Source organism: Cucurbita maxima, unplaced genomic scaffold, assembly GCF_002738345.1.
Source record: "Cucurbita maxima cultivar Rimu unplaced genomic scaffold, Cmax_1.0 Cma_Scf00100, whole genome shotgun sequence".
NCBI lineage: Eukaryota > Viridiplantae > Streptophyta > Magnoliopsida > Cucurbitales > Cucurbitaceae > Cucurbita > Cucurbita maxima.
The window spans coordinates 111,222-117,921 of NW_019272116.1; the positions used below are offsets into that span (position 1 = coordinate 111,222).

The 6,700-nt window shown below is 36.4% G+C and overlaps 1 non-coding gene across 1 annotated transcript; it reads right to left on the bottom strand.

Annotated features, from left to right (window-relative positions):
* Positions 1-3,888: 3,888 nt before the first annotated feature.
* Positions 3,889-3,960, bottom strand: TRNAP-UGG. The gene has a single exon. It is a non-coding gene; the product is annotated as a tRNA-Pro (tRNA).
* Positions 3,961-6,700: the final 2,740 nt, after the last annotated feature.

Sequence of the window (6,700 nt, forward strand, 5' to 3'; positions counted from 1 at the left end):
TGCGAGACATCTAATCCGTGAAATTTTGGTACTATAAATGAAGAAACTAGAGATGGTCCCCAAACGTCTGTATGGACTATTTCCAATCACACTTTCTTTGATTCTCTAGCAGCTTTTGTGAAGCTAACTCGTTTATATTTTTCCATAACGCAGCTCTCACAAACACCCATATCAATATATTTTAGGCCTTCTAAAACTTCATTTGCACCCATCATCTTCATTTCTTTGATGCTCATATGTACAAGTCTATTGACACTGCTGTAGGGTGTAAAAACTTGGTTGTTGTTGCTGTTACTTGAATTGGAAACACTCTTAGCAACAACAACCTTTTTTATACACTCTAGTTGGTGTATAGGGTTCCATATTTTAGGTCATGCTTCCACCATGACACCCTTCACAATCTTTCCCAAACTCTTTCCAAACTCGGCTGCATAACCTGTGCTATCCAACTGACCAATAGAGATCAGATTCTTCTTGAGATCAGAAATATTTATGACATTCTATAATGTCCACTCACTCATTTTCTGTTAGATTTTATATGTAGACATCTCTCTTCCCTTCAATCTCCAACAATCTCCAACGTTTTTTTGTCGGCAATATACACCTTCCTAACATTTCCTTGTTTTAAATTTTGAAAAAATTCCTTACTTGGAGACGAATGAAACGATGCAACTGAATCTAAAATCTAAAATTCAATTGGGCTATTCACGCTAAGGATTAAAGTATTCTCAGTATCTTCTGCTGAACATATGGAATTATTGTTATCTTCAAATTTGTGATTTTTCTTTTCTTCTATTTTGTACAATCTGTTCGAAAGTGTTATTTTTCTCCACAATTTCAACTCTTTTCGTTTTGTTTGTTTGGAGATTTTTCACGGTTTCTTAATTTTGATCGCCCATGTTTGTTTGGGCTCTTTGATTTACTTCTTCCCCTTCGATCAACAATGAGAGCATTGTCTGATGAATCTCCAATTTCTCGTTTGGGCTTTCGCTGACATCTTGAATTTCATTAAATTTCAATTTATTAGATCCTCGTGAACTGTTGATTGCAGCAACAACAGTATACCACGACTCGAGTAAAGATTACACAAAAATCAATGCTTTAATTTCATTTTTTAACATAATTTCCACCCAACTCAATTGACTTACAATCATGTTGAACTAATTTATATGATTTGCAACATATCGACATTTGTAGATTGAACAACCTCTGCATCAAATACACCTTGTTCATAGCCGACGTATTTTCGTACATATTTGACAACACCTTCAATAGGCCCGATGTCGTCTTCTCTTTGATGATGTTGAACGTCATGTTTATGGACAGCGTCAATCAGATTAATCCTACGGTATGTATGATTAGTCCTCAAAATCATATATACACTCATCAGAACTAAAATGTCCCAAAATGTACTATAGGAGAACGTGACCAGTTGTTGTTTATTCACTTTTAGCTTATAACATTGCTCTATTTGAAATTGTTTTTGACGTCTTTCCTCGCTCACGTTTTCTAAAATATTTCTTCTAAACGTGATTTAAGCATACACTGCTATTTTTCGTTCAGTCTGAATTTTGCATGGTTGACTTGTTCACTGGATTAGAACAAATGTCACATAATTATTGTCTCACTACTGCAAGAGTGCGATTGTTACACTTGTCTTTCTTTCAATTGTGGGCCGCACCTTCTGACTAGTTACGTGAGTTTGGCATGGAGCATATGTGTAGGTTGAAAAAGAAATGGTTGGATGTGGACTGCGAATAAGGGTTGGGCCACGGAAGGTTTTTTTTTTTTTACCACATATGGACTTTGGGCTAGAGAGTCTTAAATTTGGGTTCGTTTGAAAAATTTTGGTTCGTGTTTTAGTTCAAACGAACCCAAATTAAACCTACTAGTTCCTTCTTCTTTGCACGACTCACTCCTATTCTCTGTTCTATCTCTTCTTGCTCTCTGAAACTTTTTTATAGGCTATTGTTCACCGATTATTTGGGAGCATCTTCCTTGAAAGGATTGTGACCACAGATGACCTATGTAGAAAATTTACCCATTTCCTAAAACCTTTAGCGGACAACATACCCAAAACAGATGCGCTACACCTCGTCTCACCCCTCCGGAGCATATGGATCCACCCAATCGATGAACGCTCAAACCAAACTCGCCCATACTTTTTGGCACAGGGATGCGAGAACCAATCAGAGTAATCTACAATGGGGAGACCCCTTAAAGAAACAAACGAGAATGGCTCGGTTGATAGCAGGGTTAAAGAAAAGGTGAGTATGAAAAGACGTATCGCGTAACCGTCCCTGTAAGCAACTTCATTCTTTCTTGATCTATGAACCGACTTTATGAAAAAAAAAATAAGTCTTTCAGCTGAAAGTGTGACTGTTGGGTATGGATAAGCGAACCTCTTGGTTTGGGGGAAACCGGAGATGTTGGCTAAGAAAGCTAAGCAGGCAAGTACATGACGGACGAAATGCACATAAAAATTGATTGACATGATCCCTCTCCCTCTTAGTTTGGCTAGTTGGCTAGTTACACGATAAGCAGGAAAGCATACCAGGCAAGGAAAGAAAGGCTGCTTGATCTCCTGTAAGGCCAACCCTCAACGGCGAGCTCAACAGACAATGCTATAAGTTCAATAGAAGTCCAAGGTTTCGTCTACTACGGACCTGGAAGCTCTTGGAGGAGCTAAAATGAAATGAGAAATACATTCGATTACGACAACTAATAGATAGCGAACTTTTTGGTAGAAACTGATTGATCCCTTGGCTCCAGCAAGAAAAGGAAAAGGTAGTCGTAATCCTACTTTTTCCGTCGGACGAGAGGAAAGTTTGAGCTGAAAGATTGAATCACACTTGGTAAGAAAGGCGGGCTTAGCAGTTTTCTCCAAACGTATAAACAAAAAGAAGATACGGATACACATACATTTTCGCATGGAAGAACCTAGCTGAACTAGATCAAGGGTCCTAACCTAGTTCGACTGACCTTCTTTGGCTAGCCCCCGCCACTTGTAACGAGGTCAACTCGTATGTGCTTTTTCTTTTCGTTTAGTGAGATAGCTTACCAGCTCTTTCAGCTCATAGCAGCAGTATGAAAAGCGGAATCCTCATCCTGAGTCGAGTCCACATTGCCATACGAATTGACATCTGCCAAACCAAGGGCTTCTATTTTTTCTTTAATGTAAGCGGATTTAACAGTTTCGATAAAACCAACCTCTTTTAAAGAAGGAGTCGCTCTACCTTGATCATCGTGGACATACGCATCTCCCTCTTTAAATTTGCCTACCATGAAAAGGAAGGAAAGTTCCCTCACGATAGGCCCTCATAGCTGTCGAAAGACCCTACCATGAAAAGGAAGGAAAGTTCCCTCACGATAGGCCCTCATAGCTGTCGAACGTCTTTCGATCAATCGAGAGAGGTATAGAATAGTACAACAAACGAACAAGACAAGAATGGACTCATAAGATGGGCGGTCAGAGAATCGATTTCATTTGTGTTATCCGCGAAAGAAAAGATCAAGGAATTCTCTATACAGCCAAGCGAAGCTTTTGAAACTGAAAGCGTGTATAACTCAGATCCATTTTCTCTTGGGCCTGGCGTGCAACTGGTTTGGTCAACAATAAGGTACAAAAGAAGACACACTTTGGTAGTTGCGAGAATGTTGCCGTAATCGAATGTCTTTCACATTCGACATTCTCTCTTACCAAGCACTCTACCTCGGCGTTTTGTGCCCGGTTGGTTCAGGAAAGGATCTGGCTATGATGACTTTAGGCTATGCAAATAGCTGACTAACGCTAGACCAAAGCAAGAATCATTTTAACACTAGACTAACACACCTGAAACGATAATTATTTTAGTACTTTTTTTCTTTTAGTACTTTTTTTCTTTTGGAGGGGCATTCCGAGAATCGAACTCGAGACCTCTTGCACCCAAAGCAAGAATCATACCACTAGACCAAATGCCCTTAGTATGGATTTTAAAAGACAAAAGAATGACAATTTCTTTTTCATAAACCTGATAATTAATTATTTTAGTGCTTTTTTTCTTTTGGACAACCTCTTGCACCCAAAGCAATAATCATACCACTAGACCAAATGCCCTTAGTATGGACTATATATTATGTTTTTTATGGAATGTATCATCATTATTTCATTTATTTTCTTTGTTAATGAAATCCATGAGAAATAATCATTATTATTATATCTTTTAGACTAGACCGCTGTTAAATTATTTACATAGGGTTTGCGACAATTACTGTATTGAGAAGAAAATAATGTAAGTTTTAGTTTGATAGTTCCATTTGAGACACATATCGTGGAATACACAAGTAAAGCAAATATCGAAAGTTAGGATTTGGGTAGGCATGCCTATTGAAAGTGGAAAGGCATGCCTATTGAAAGTGGAAAAGATAAAATGATATTAAAAAAGAGCATCATAGTTTTAAGATGGAAGAATATACACTAGGGTGTTTGAATTGTTTTCTTTGAGGCTCATTCTTTTGAGAATTTAACTCGAGACCTCTCGCACCCTATGCGAGAATCATACCACTAGACCAAATGCCCTTTCTAAAAAATTGCAACATTTTTAACTCCTCAGTATATTTTTTTCTCTCAAGTTTGAAATCTAATTTCTTGAGCGGTTGTTAGACTATAAAACAAAAAGTTGATGGTCTAGTATGCAAGTGTTCAAATAAACTACAACCCAACAAATGAATCAAACTAATCCGTTTGGGTTGGGTTGGATTTATTCGGCTCAGTTCATCAGTTTGTTTGATTTAATTCTTCTATTTTGCTTCCTATGACAAGAAAATGAAGTTGTATTGAATGTAACATAGTTTGATTTATTACAAACTCATATGAAATATAATTGCATTAATAGTACTAAGAGTTGGAGTCAAATATTTCATGAACTTAAGAGCAACTCCTGTTTTATTAAAGACGAGATGAAATTTAGTTAAGTAACTGGAACTTTAAATTTTCAATTACTCTATGTTAGTTGCAATCTTTAGGATTGACTAATTGGACACGAGTTCTTGGATTTTGGGGATTGTTTTATGTAATTTTCAACTACAACTTATGTTTTGAAAGTTATAGGAAATAATTTAGGTAGTGGTTGTATATTATGGATGAACACTAGAGTTTCTATCCCATTCACCACAACTACTCTAGTTTTTGTTTGAAGGCTATAATTGTCATCTATGTTGTATGACAATAAAATTTGTTTCGATGAAATTTTAGTTAAAGTTGCATATTTTACTTCTTGCGAGTAAAAAATTTGTTTCTTAGCATAATATGAATTTAGTTGAAGAGTTATTAGGAATAAGATGGGGAAAGAAATTTTCATTAAAATAATAAACAGACTCAAGTTCATCTTTGTTATTGTCAAATTGTGATTTTGCAAAAAACTTAACTAATATGAAATATCAAGGTAAACCAAGAATATATCCTGCACGTCATTGAAGATGACAATAAAATGGAGTTAAATTGAACGTAGTTTTAGTTTCATGTTTGGTAGGTTCAATATGAAGCATAATTGTATTAATGATATTAAAGAGAAATTCGTGTTTTATTAGAAGAGACCAACTTCATTTAAGGTACTAGGAGTTTAAACTACTTCCATTCTAATTTCAATCACTTCACAATGATTACAAATTTAAGGTTGGCTAATTGAACATCAATTATCAACTTTAGGTTATAATTTAGGTAGTAGCCATTATAATATTAATGAGTATAAGACTTACAATTTACCATGGACCATATGTCTTATAGTTAAATGAATATATATGTATTATGCATGTCGAGGTCTGGATAAAGCACAAAGTAGTAAGGAACACCATTGTCAACTCTAGAGCCACCCACAACATGATGGAGACCGATGCAAAATATTTTAACATCCTTTGGCATCAAGATACAGGAAAGATGAACGCCGTCAAATTGGAAGCTTTGTCTGTCTTAAGAGTCACAATGAGAACTCTAATCAAGCTAGAGCCTTGGACTAGGAAAATTGTTTAGTGATAGTTGAAATGGATGACTTCGACGTCGTGTCAGGAATGAACGTCCTGCTGAAACACAAAGTCATTTATATGCCCCTAGCAAAATGTCTAGCAGTAACGGAGTCTAACCCGACGATCATTCAGAAAAACATCCATCGACCAAGAGGGTTGAAAATTATGTCGATACAACAGTTGAAAAATAATCATAGCCATGATGAATCTACGCTTTCTGCTATTGTTGTAATTGAAAAGGGGAGCTCGAGTGCGCCAATCTCAATAGAAACCTTGTTGCCACTACATTAACACCACGACGCAAAACAAGGTCAGATAATGGATTTATCCCCACCAAGAGAGACAAAAACAAGGTCAGATACTAAAGAAGGGAGACAAAAACAAACCATTGAAGCAACACATGTTCACACATAAATATCATCTAGACTGATGTAGAGAAGGGTCAGTCGGAAGCGTCAACCACAATAATTTCAAGAAAAATAAAGAGTTCATATAAGTTAAGGTTATATCAACTTCGAGTTCAAAGCAACAAAACCAAAGACTGGTGTGAAAATACTATAGACTAGTTAAAGTTATCCGTAAGATTATGAAAACATCATATAGAATCTAATTGCTCTTATGGATGCGGACTAACCTTGTTGTCCACGTTAGTAACTTGAAACGTTATTATTTCGACTAAGAAGACATCAACCAGAAGCAG